We start from the raw sequence: 13,395 nt of genomic DNA, 5'->3' as shown, positions 1-13,395 counted from the left end.
TCTAATATTAATTTTGCGGTCGGGGAGTTATTTTTTGAGTGGTAAAGAGTTTTGGAAAATAATTTTTTTGTTTGAATTTTCATACTTTTTATTGTCACAATTAAATTTAAAGTTGACATTGCTTTATCAAATAATTAATCGGGTGTTTATTAACCATTATTAAGTGCCAATGAATATTCGACTTCCGGTGTGAAGATATAATCTAACATGAGGAATTACGTAGAAAGTTTCATAATTTAACAATACTGCCAGTTAAATTTCTTTTAGTTTCAGCATTGAATTTTGAAGGTAAAACAGACATATTTGCTGAAATGGATGTCCGAGATTTACAATTTTTAATTATAATATTTTCAAAGATATTCCAAATAAAAATATAAAGCAATTTAATTATTTTCTTATTCTTAAAATCACTTAACAGTACTATGAATGTGGAAAAAAGGAACGTGATGATTCAAAAACACAATAAGTTAGATCAACGAATTTTAGATGCGATTCTTACATCAAAACTGTGGCCTAGTTTCAGATTTTGGAATAAATCAGAAAGGATGCAGCTCCGTTTTGGCTCAATATGAAAGCGGTAAATTCAAAATGCAATGAACTAAAAAGGAAATTCTTATATTATTTTGTCGCTAAAATTGCATATTTACAAGTCAAAATTTGAACCCGGTTTGTGAATGTGAGAGAGAATTATTCCAATCATCCAAAAAATTTTCTTCTTTTTGCGAGGAAGCTAGGCAAATATTGTGGAAGAATAAGAGAAAATCGGAATAAAAGTCCTAACGCTAGTTCATCATGACCGTTGTTACAAGAGATATGAAGAGCCAATTGCTTTTCCAAATATAACACATTTAATCGTCTTATAAGATATTATCTCCTTTCTTAGATACATCAAAACAATGTTATAGGTGGAATGCCAAAATATCATAATACACAAAAGGAGGTGCTATATTTGCACGGAATAGGGATTTTTATGGCACGTGGCACATAGAAATCATTCTTATAGAAGAGGGGTAGTGAACCTTTATGGATCAACGAGCCATTTTTTCTAAAGAAATGTTTAATGAGGTATAGAGGTGCCGTCAAATAATTTTGACTTGTGATTATTGGAAAAAAAATAAAACTAAATACTAACAACTCTTTATTTACTACGAAAAAATACATTTTGCATTGTATTGTAGTAAAGGTTTCAGTTTTACACGTAATTCAAATTAAAGTAGCATTAGCATGACTTCTTTTGTTGCAGATTAGATAACAACTTATAATTTATATTAGGATTGCAAGATGTTACTTTACGCAGAATGCATGCTGAATTTGAGTGCCAAATGGGTTTCTAAGCGAGTATTTAATGTTATTCATCTCTGAAAATAATGACTCCCAGGCATAAGTAGATGAAAATATGGTTGAAATTGCATGCGCCAGCTTCTCCAAACCGTTAAATGCTTCTGGAATCCAATTCCATGTTTCCAAAATTTTATTAATGGCATTTTTGCTTATATTGCTTGTTAATCTGTTTAAAAACTCGAATCTTAATACAGGTCACCCGCATGTTGAAAAAACATAACTTTTGTTTCTTGATTTCTTGTCTTTCAAAACGAGTCGCTTGTTTGGTTATTGTACTGTTTTTTTCTTCATGTTCCTACCATATGTCTTGATGAAGATTTTAAGACCATATCGCATTTTTGCAAACTGTGGGAAAATAAATAGATATTTAATACCCTATTAGGATCCCCAGTCTGGGAACCAGATAGATCCTATTATATATATATATTTTCCTTAGATTTGGATTAATTTGCCCTATTTGAGAAGCCTGAAGATTAAACTTGTGTAAAATGAAAAGTATGGCAATTTTTCATTTTTCTCAAGGAATAAGTGGTTTCCACGGAATCTTGAATTATACTTCAACCGATGAAAACAAATTTTCTTTTCATTTTTGTTACTAAATCATTTTGTTTCTTTTGCTTTTTGTTAATTTGTATCTGTATGGCATTGGATACCTTTAAACTATTGATTTAATTGTTTTATTTAAAAATATTAAGTAATTTATTATTTTTCTTTTACTTATTGAAACATTATTAATTTTTTGCTCATTATGTTTTGCATTGAAATTATAAGAATCTACTTGTTTCTTAGTTAAATAAATTGTGTTGAAAAGCGCTTTCATAAAATACCCTGAAGAAAGGACTTTACCTTAAACAAAAAGCTCTCTTGGTACATAAAGTAGAGGATGTGGGATTTTATAACGATGGCTTACCGAATAGAGGGCTCCCATTGCGGAAATTGCTATCCCCTTCAATGTCCGTGGTAGGGGAAAACTGAAGCAAAGGTATCATTTGTAGTTAAGTAATTTATGAATCATCATTGAGTGAGAAAGCATTTTTTACAATGATGTATGGTATCCGCATCTCCAGTTGTTTTAAATATATTAATGTATTGCAGTATTGTAATATTGCAACAATTTTAAAAGTAAATTATTTTATTTGCACTTTAAAATTTTTGCTTTTGTTCTACGTGATAAAGCAAAAATGAAAATGTTCGAATAAAGCAACTTCAATATAGGCAAAAATGTGCGAATAGTAAATTAGATTAAGCAGTGAAATAGGTTTAACCATTCGACCAAAAAATGTATACAATTTTTATTTGAATTATCTTTGAAAAATTATATGGAAACGAACTTGATATCACTGTAAGGCGAATTTTTTGAATTTTAAGATAATGTAAAAATAATTTTAATGGCTTGATTTGTTCCAAAATTATTGCGGGAAAAGATTATAGTAGAATTTTTTATATGGGAACTTTTTAAAAATCAATTTAATCTTTCTAAGTGTTACGAAACTAATTTGACAAATTTCTTTTCGATTTCGTTTAGGAGTGTGGAATCGTATAAGGTTCAAATAAACAAGCGGACAGGCATTCATTTTTATAAATGCCGATGAAGTAATTGTCGTTTGATATGTTTTGATTATTTGTGCAATTGAAATGTTAACTTTCTAAAAATAATGTAATTATTTATCATTTCCATTATTATTCCTCAAGTCCTATTACTCGAATTATGGCAATGTATTAAATAACAAAGTGGAGTAAGTTAGAATTATAAAGAATGAAGATATTTTGAAAGAAGTTCGAAGCTAAAGTTTTTTAGAACGAAATGGAATAAATTAAAAATGTCTGACAAACCATTGGATTTCCCTTCATTCATGAGATTAGCCATTAAAGTTAATTAAATTTGAAATTTCTTCAAATTTCACGCAAAAAAATTCTTTTTTAAGTCGTCGTACATTATGAGCAAATGTATGACTACCCATCAAAATGCAAAAAAAAAAAAAAAAAAAAAAAAAAAAAAAAAACAGAGTGGGCGAGAGAAAGATAGAGAGAAATTGGAATTGTAAAATGAATGGCTGAAGCCTGTAAAAAGAGATTAACTTATATCTTTTCTAACTGGAAAAACTGCTTTTAAGAGCAGTGAATTATATTTTCTATAGTGGCATTAAAAAGATAATGGCAAATATTCTAATTGTTTTAAGCCACTTTTATGAATATGTTTCTGTATTTACTTCTTTCTTTTGACCTAACACTTCTAAAATAGGCTCTTTATATTATCAAACTGCTTGCAAATAACTCGTCTTTATTCCCTGTCTCACAATTCGAGTTATATTTACTTTTTATTAAGTTTTATATATTTTCTGATCCGACATTCCTCTAATTATCTTATCGAGCTAATTCTTAAAGTTGATTGATATTCTTTTATTTCGAATCATCTTATATTTGAGTTTTATATATTTTCTGATCCGACATTCCTCTAATTATCTTATCGAGCTGATTCTTAAAGTTGATTGATATTCTTTTATTTCGAATCATCTTATATTTGAGTTTTTTTAATGAATTAATTGAAAAAAAATATTTAATTTTTTCCACTTTACATTTACATTACTTTCAATTCGTTCTTCACATGTTTGTTGTTTCCCAGAAACTAATCTCAGCCCTTCTTTAATTAAAATTTTCCTTCAAAGATTCTGATTACTGTCAGAAATCTTTAGAAACAAATTGCAACTTCGACAAATCTCTGTAAAATTTATTTTATTTTTGTCTTTTTGCCCTGGTTTCTTTTAAAGAATAGTTGCTGAGCAAGTTACTATGGCTACTGGTAAATCTGTAGAAGAATAAAAGTAACTTAGTTATGCAGGTAAAATCGCCATTGGGATGAGTAATTAAGACAATTTCTTTTCTTTTTTTTAAAACTAAGATAGCGAGTTTTTTTATTTCTATTTTGTTTTCTTCCAATTTAGTTCTTATTTCCTTTCTAATTTCGTCTGATTCGGGCATTTTTCAAAGTATTTTGCCAGATCTTTTATGCTTATTATTTGAAATCACACAAGTGCAGCTATTATTTTCTCTTAAATGTTTAGAGTAAAAACTATTTTCCTTGCTGATTTTGGAGTTGGATTTAGTATTAATTACTAAGAATAAAGTTCATGAATGTTAATCTACATTTTATTAAAAAGTGATCTTTTTCCAATTGTTTCATATTATAACATTAAAGAAATATATAAGATAAATACTCGCTTTTAGAACGGCGGGATGCACTTTAATGTTCACTAGTCTTATATCATACTAACCGCTTTTGCTAAGCAGCTAAAATTAATAAATTTAAATAAAATTAAACACATACATGTGTTTAATTTAAATTAAATGCTTTCTGCTTAAGCGTATATTTTTAGCATCGAATTCTAACAGGCATTAAAGTCTTTATAATTTAATAGTTTGACTCCTATATTGTTTGTTGTGTATCTTCCCAATAAAATCAAGTCACATGACGTCGTAAGGCCATAAAAATAAGTGTCCACTTGAAATTGCTCCTTGCTTTTAGGGGTAATGCAATAAACAAAATCTTTTTTCCTTATCTTTCACTGTTGAGAGAAAATGACGCGATAAAATATTTGATGAAATAATAAAAATGGTTAAATTTCTATTTCATTGTACAAAAATAAATAGAATAAAATAACTATAAAAATTCTGGTAAAATTCGCAGAATAATTAAATTGGCGCAATTAAAAAACGTTTTTCTGTACAAATCAGTTGAGTGCATATCAAATCCAATAATTCTGTATGATTTGAAAGAAGCCATCCAATGAGAGATACAACACTTTTCACATAATTACATACATGGTGCCTACAAAATTATGCATCACTGAGATCTGGATTATTAATTATCACATTATTCTTAGACGCTATAGCAGGGGTGGCGAACCTTTATGGATCAAAGTGCCATTTTTTCTAAAGAAATGTTTCATAAGGTATAGACGTGCCATCAAATTATTTTGACGTGATTTATTAGGAAAATAATAAATCTAAATGCTAACAACTGAAAACTCTTTTTTTATCACGAAAAAATACATTTTGCACTGTATAGTAGTAAAGGTTTTAGTTGTACATGTAATTCAAATTAAAGTAACATTAGTATGACTTCTATTGTTGCAGTACCCGTACCAGCGGATCAACCAGCAAACATTATTATACATTAGTAAGCCATTATACGTACATTGAGTTGACTTCATCCAACAAAGCCTCAAACTTTCGCTTATTTAAAGCCTCCGACGATATGAGGTTGATTATTTTTGTGACTAACGCCATTACATTATCAAGAGATGTTAAACCAATCTTAGATGTTAAATCACTCTAGAGCACAAGGCTTGTTGGTGAGTAATGCAGCAGAATTCAAGAATGAAATGTTCTACGTCTATTTGAAATAACTAATGAAACCATTTATTTTTTGCCGACCATATTTGAAGCACTATCAGGTACTGAAACAATTATTTTCAAATCAATTTCTTTCTCAGAAAGCGAAATCTGAACAGCGGTACAAATATGCGGGCCCTTTTTTAAATGCGATGGAAACATTTGCGTTTGTTCGTAATAATTCATAGTAACTTTGTTATTTTGAAGTAAAATGCAAACCGTTTTGATCGTTGAAATGTATGAATGTTTGCAGTTGTACAAGTCTGGGTCATGTGATGCCAAATTTTACGAAATCGATGAAATAAAAGAATTCATAAAACAAACATATATACGTTAAGGTAATGAAACAAAGAAATATGTGCTAGTAAGCATGCATCATTTGTGTTATGAAGAAACGAAATGTAATTCTTACAGTATCATCTTCTAATATTATGAGTAAACGGCAAGAACGATAGGCATCATTATCAGAACGCATATTTAAAGCATCAAACTGGCTAATATTGCTAATAGTAGAAGAATAATGAGGATAATAACATTAATTCTCATTATTTGGTAATTTTTCTGATTTTCCCTTGATAATAAGTCGAATATTTCATGAGTATGTTAATCAATAATTGCTTCTTTGATTTTATACTTTTATATAAAAGAAAAATCGACAAAACATTCGATAGAATACTGTCAGATATGATTTCTAAAGGAAATGTAGACCAGAAGTATATCTAGATATAGATAAATAGTTATTAAATGCATACAAACAACATGGGATTTGGAGAGAATATTACGATATATATGAAAATCCTATCTATTCAATAGATGTGAAGCACAACGCTCAGTATTTCATAGTGTTTAAAAATGTTTGTTCGATTTCCAAGATTCGGATGAATATAATCTTATTTTAATGCTATGCAGCAAACATATTAACTATTTTTCTTTTTAAATGTAGTGGGTTTGTTTGTGATGCAGTAAAAATTACTATTTAAATTAAAATTTCTTTATGATGTACAGAATAATCAGATAATGAATCTTGAATAAAATTCTAAATGAGCAAATCCTTACAAATCTGGAGCAGAATTAATATTTTGGAATTCTGTTATTAGAATGTGAATAGCGAGGACTATCCGATGTTAACTTATTGTGATCCGCAATGAAATTCGACATCGTTGTGATCGAGTGTTCATTTGATAGCCACCTAGGTTATCAGACACAACATTAGAAAATTCGTTCTAGTAGGAGCCTCTTGTATCCGGTAGCATATTAATTGATTAAAAAAATTCTGCTAAAAATTAATTTTTTTAAAAATATAAAATTTGATCTTAATGAATATATATTCCAATTTATTTACTATTTTAGGGGTACTTTGTTTATAAATTTCACATAGGAATTGATGAAATAGAAAAGTATGTTATCTTAACTTTCAACGATGGTACAGACGCATTTAATTAAGTACTTGTATAAATAACGTAAACGATTCAAATTTCATTACATCTAAGAAAAAGTATTCTTGAAAATAACATTTAAGATTTTAATCAGTTTTCTTCAATGAAAAATAATTCCTAACAATAACTGATATTTTGTTGAAATTTTCAATTATTTCCTAAAATAAGTGTTTACATCTTATTTTCCTGAGTTAGTAATTGGAATTAGACGGATTAAAAAATTATGGAATTCTGTTTGAGTAATTATTGCAACCGTGTCACGTAAGTCGTATCTTCAGAGGATGATAAGGTACAGAAGCTTTCTCGTACTTGATATTCTCTTTATGTCTCATTCATATTTTCTTTTGATTAATCTGCAATTTCCGGGTTTTATTTCTTTATAATTACTTGCAGAAGGTCTAGACAAAATATTATAAGTCGCTTCTAGAATTCAATTAATTTTTATTTTATAAATAATTAGGCATATATGTTCAATATATCCTTCGGAAATATCATGATATATAACTTTTCTAGCTACCTTTATTTATATAACCAGGAAGTCATACGATTTGACTTTATAATGAAAATAATTTGAAATATAAAATAAATTTTTAAGAGCCATAAAGTCATACGATTTGACTTTATAATGAAAATAATTTAAAATATAAAATAAATTTTTAAGAGCCATAATTTTTCCTCTCAGAGAAAAGATCTATGCATCAGAATATTTTATTAGCTAGAAAATTTTACATATATTATTTGATAAATAATCAAAATAGTGTTTTTATATCTTGAAATAATTACTTGAAGTTAAAAAACAGTGCAATTACGAACATTTTATCTTCACATTTAACAATCGGTACTAATATCAGATGTTGCTTTAATTTAAACAAACAACAATAAGTGATAACCCCCCCCCGCCAATTTCTACAAACGCATGCGCAGTAAGAAAAAAAATGCAATATAGATTCTTGTAGTTGTCCTGTCGAGACAATTACTCGCCATCGACAGAACAGCAATTTTCAGCCTTTCTGCGCATGCGCTATCTACTTGCCGTCTTATAATTGGCCGAGTGTAAACCCGGCAATATATAGCAACGATCATAAAATATTGACAAACGCACTTAAAAATTGACGTACCTAAAAATTTGACAATATCGATAAATCAGTTGTTTATTTAAGAAAATTATCAGCTGCATTATCAGTAGCTGAATTATCGATGCTTATGAAAAATTATTAAATATATCTGATGCTAAGCGATAACATTTACACAGTTATATTAATATTAATAGAATTAACTTTTCTTTCCGTATTAACTAATTTCCATTCGATATTTAAAATTATAATAGTAATTCGTATCTGCTTCTCTCCACTTCATAAAAAAATCGTCTGCGTACTTGATTTTCGCTCATCATTTCCAAAAACTCTTAAACTCTTTCATACTGTGATGGCAACAAAAATATAAGTTAATGTTTTATTTTTGTTAGAATATTCTTCGTATAATTTTTGAATCTTATAAAGTAAGATAAACAATGCAGTTGATTCTGGTGAATAATTTTTCACAAATTTAATACGTGCTTTCAACAAAACAGAAAAATGTGTAAAATAATACAAAAAAATATCAATTTGAGAAACTTTATTCTTGAATGAAACGAAATGTGGGTCTGAAAATTCAATATATTTAAATATTCCTATATTCTTTCTGTTGTTTATACACTAATCATTTTCAAAAGAAAGACTATGAGTATTTCTATTTTCTGCTTTGATTACCCTTTTGCTTCAACTTGATCTAAATTCCCATAATCGATCATAAATAGTTATCAGATATAAAAATTTATATCCGTAGTTTCAGTTATTTAATATTATCTAAAATTTTAATTGCACTTAATTTCAGAATATCATTTATTTAATGTTTTTTAAAATATTCCATCCTTATTAATACATAATTGAAAAGACAGTTTTATCTTAATTTTTTCTCTATAAATGAAGTTAAACAGTGGTGAAAGGTTGGACGAGGATTTACTTGTTTAAAAGTGAAGGAGTTGTCTTATCTTGTAGGAACAGGTTGTGAGTAACGCAACTCATCATCGCAAGTTATTGTGGTTCACACGTAACTAAATATTATAAATAATTATTAATGTTTTGTATTTGTTTAATTGTTATAATTGTTCATGTTTGTTTTTGAAGTAATTGCATCAAAAATATTTTATATATTATTTTTGTGTTAAATGAAATTATTTTTCTGCTGTTGCATCTGGCAACGAGATTGATATTGTAAAAAATAAATAGAACGAGTGAGATGCTCGCCGTTACTTGGACTTGACGTAGTTTGTGTTTTTATTTTAATTTCTTTAAAATACTTTAAATCGTTGGTCGTAATATCCTAAAATAAGAAATGTTTATTTTATGTATCGAGCGTTTACAATCTGCACATTAAAACGCAGAGTCATACGCCGATAAAGTGGTGACCCGGAAACAGAACTGCAATGGCGACCAGCGAAAAACACGAACCGAAACTAAGTGCAACGGAAACTGCAGCTAATGGTGAAGTAGCCAAGGTTAGTATAAAAATACCTCCATTTTGGACAGAAAAGCCAGAAATTTGGTTTTACCAAGTGGAGGCGCAATTTTCCATTAGTGGTATTAAATCGGAGGAAACAAAATTTCATTATTTAATTGCGCAGATGGAACCAAAATTTGTTGAAAATTTATGGGATATAGTCACTGATGCTAATGAAAATAAATATACCGCTGCGAAGGAGAGATTGCTGAATACCTTTAAAGAAAGCGAAAATAGACGTATTCAGCGTTTCGTGTCAGAAATGGAGTTAGGCGATTTACGGCCAACTCAACTACTTCAAAAAATGCGTAGTTTGGCGACAGATGGGATTTCGGATAATGTGTTGAAAACTCTATTTCTTCAAAAAATGCCGGATTCCATCCGAAATATCCTAATCGCCAGCAATGAAGATATCCGGAAACTTGCCGAAATGGCTGACCGTATTGTAGAAATGCATCCGAATCGGGAAATATATGCTACATCTAGAGGTGATATACAGCAGGATAGTGAAATAAATAGTTTACGTTCACAAATTGTTTCTTTGGAGCATAAAATCAACCGCTTACAACTTGAACGCAGTCGTTCAAGGAGCAGAGCTGCTAATAAAAACAATCGGGGACGCAGCGCGTCTCGTAAACGATTTAATCCTGCTGGCAAGTACTGTTTTTTTCATTATAAATTTGGAGCAAAATGTTACCCTGATAAATGTAAACAACCTTGCGAGTGGAAAAATGCAAATTCGGAAAACTAGCATCAGCAGCAGACTTAACGGCGAGTTCTGCTGCGGAAGTAAATGAGGATAGCCGTAAATACCGTCTATTTGTCTTTGACAAAACAACGGGTTTGCGTTTTCTTGTGGACAGTGGAGCTGATGTTAGCATTATTCCCAATACCGCAAAACAAATTTCAACTAGTGATTATAAATTATATGCTGCAAATGGAACTGAAATTGAAACATATGGAACGAAAGTATTAACCCTTGATTTGGGATTACGTCGTGAATTCCAATGGCCTTTTGTCATAGCAAATATCAAACAGCCAATTTTAGGAGCAGATTTCCTAAATCGTTTCCATTTGTTAGTTGACGTTAAGAATAAAAAATTAATTGATGGAATAACTAACCTCTCTACTGAAGGTAAAGTTGCACCTGCCTTAAACGTCAGTGTAAATACAATGTACAGTGCCTGTAAATATTCAGATTTATTGTATTTGTACCCATCTATTACAAAACCTAATTTTTTTATTTCTGATGTAAAGCATACTATAAAACACCACATAGAAACTAGGGGACCACCAGTGTACTCTAAGGCAAGACGATTAGATCCGAAGAAATTAGAAACTGCCAAACAGGAATTTAAGTTTATGCTGGACAATAATATTATTCGTCCATCTAAATCAGAGTGGGCCAGTCCACTGCATATGGTCTCGAAGAAAGATGGATCTTTCCGACCATGCGGGGACTACAGAAGGTTGAATAACCAAACACTCCCAGATAGATATCCAATTCCTAGACTCGAAGATTTTCAGCACATTTTGCCAAACAAAGTCATATTTTCTAAAATTGATCTTTTTAAGGCCTATTTTCATATTCCTGTTGCAGAGGAGGACAAGAAAAAATCAGCTATTATTACTCCGTTTGGACTTTACGAATTTAACAGAATGAGTTTTGGTTTGCGGAATGCTCCGGCAACATTCCAAAGATTTATTCACGAAGTATTTCGAAATTTAGACTTTGTGTTTCCTTATTTAGATGATGTATTGATTGCCTCTTCTAGTCCAGAAGAACATCGTTCACATCTCAAAATAGTTTTTCAACGCTTAAATGATTACGGGCTTCGCATAAATGTCAGCAAATCAGTTTTCGGAGTTGATTCACTAGAATTTTTGGGCTATAAAATTTCGGCTAAAGGATCAAGGCCTCTGCCTGAAAAAGTAAAGGCCATATTAGAGTATCCATTGCCAAATACCCTTCAAAAATTGCGTACATTTTTAGGTATGCTAAACTTCTATCGTCCATACATAAAAAATGCTGCGGCAACTCAAGCCCCTCTTCATGAATTTTTAAAAGGTGCCAAAAAGAAAGATCAGAGAAAAGTGCCTTGGAGTGAGGCAACTGTAAAATTATTTGAAAAATGCAAAATGGATATAGCAGAAGTTGCAATGTTGACATATCCAAATTCCGATTATCCTCTGTCTCTTCACACAGACGCATCGGATTTGGCTATAGGAGCAGTTTTGCAACAACACGAACCTGATGGGTTGAAACCTATCGCATTTTTTTCAAAAAAGTTAAATGAGGCACAAACCAATTATTCGACGTACGATCGTGAACTTTTGGCTATTTATTTGTCCGTAAAACATTTTAAGCATTATTTGGAAGGTAGAGATTTCCAAATCTTCACTGATCATAAACCTTTAGTTTTTGCTTTTAAGCAAAAGAACGACAAAGCGTCGCCAAGACAGTTGAGACATTTACAGTATATTTCTCAATTTACCACAAATATATGTCATGTAAATGGTCAGGAAAATATTGTCGCAGATACATTATCGAGAATTGCTAATGTTAACCTGCCATCTATAGACTATGATCAAATTGCTGATGCCCAAATTGATGATGACGAACTGAAACAACTGCGACTTTACAGTAAATCCTTGAAATTTAAGCAGTGTCAACTTCCATCCGTAAAATCTTTATGGTGCGACACATCTACATCAAAGGTTAGACCTTTTATTCCAAAGCCTTTCCGTATGCGGATGTTTCAACAAATCCATTGTTTATCTCACCCTGGAATTCGTACAACAGTTAAAGAAATGTCATCACGATTCATTTGGTCTTCACTGAAACAGGAAGTTCGTAACTGGACACGAGCATGTCTCCATTGCCAAAAAAATAAAATTTCGCGGCATACAAAATCCGAATTTGGAACTTTTAAACCGCCAGATGATCGTTTTAGTGTAATTCATATTGATTTGATTGGGCCGTATTCTCCATCGGATGGATACATCTATTGTTTGACATGCATCGATAGACACACATCTTGGATGGAAGTGGTTCCTTTACGACAGATCACTGCTGAAGTTGTTGCACAAGCTTTTTACGAATGCTGGATAACACGATTTGGAGCACCTTCTCTCGTGGTTACGGATCGAGGAACTCAGTTTACTTCAGAATTATTCAAAAAATTAGCAATCATTTGTGGTGTAAAATTACGGCATACGACGTCTTATCATCCCCAAAGCAATGGAAAGATAGAACGCCTACATCGCACGCTAAAAGCAGCCATTAGATGCCACAACTGTATTCGATGGACTGAGTCGTTGCCTACGGTTCTCATGGGTTTACGAGCTTCTCTTCGAGACGATTGTAGTTTTACAATAGCCGAAATGGTATTTGGTAAATCTATCAAATTACCTGGTGAGTTTTTTGAAGATTCGAAAACTGTGTCCATTACAGATTCTTTTGTTGATAATCTGCGAAAACAGATGCAGTTAGTAAAACCAAGAATACCCAAGCAAAAATGCAAACAACACATTTTTGTCCCACAAGATTTAAATACAGCTACTCACGTATTTCTTAGGATTGATCGCGTAAAAAACCCTTAGAACCGCCATATGAAGGACCATTTTTAGTATTACAACGAACGCAAAAATTTTTCACGTTATTAATCAAAGGTGAACATGTAAATAT

Source organism: Argiope bruennichi, chromosome 2 (genome assembly GCF_947563725.1).
Source record: "Argiope bruennichi chromosome 2, qqArgBrue1.1, whole genome shotgun sequence".
NCBI lineage: Eukaryota > Metazoa > Arthropoda > Arachnida > Araneae > Araneidae > Argiope > Argiope bruennichi.
The sequence above is the reverse complement of the archived record's forward strand: the minus strand, read 5'-3'. Positions refer to the sequence as shown.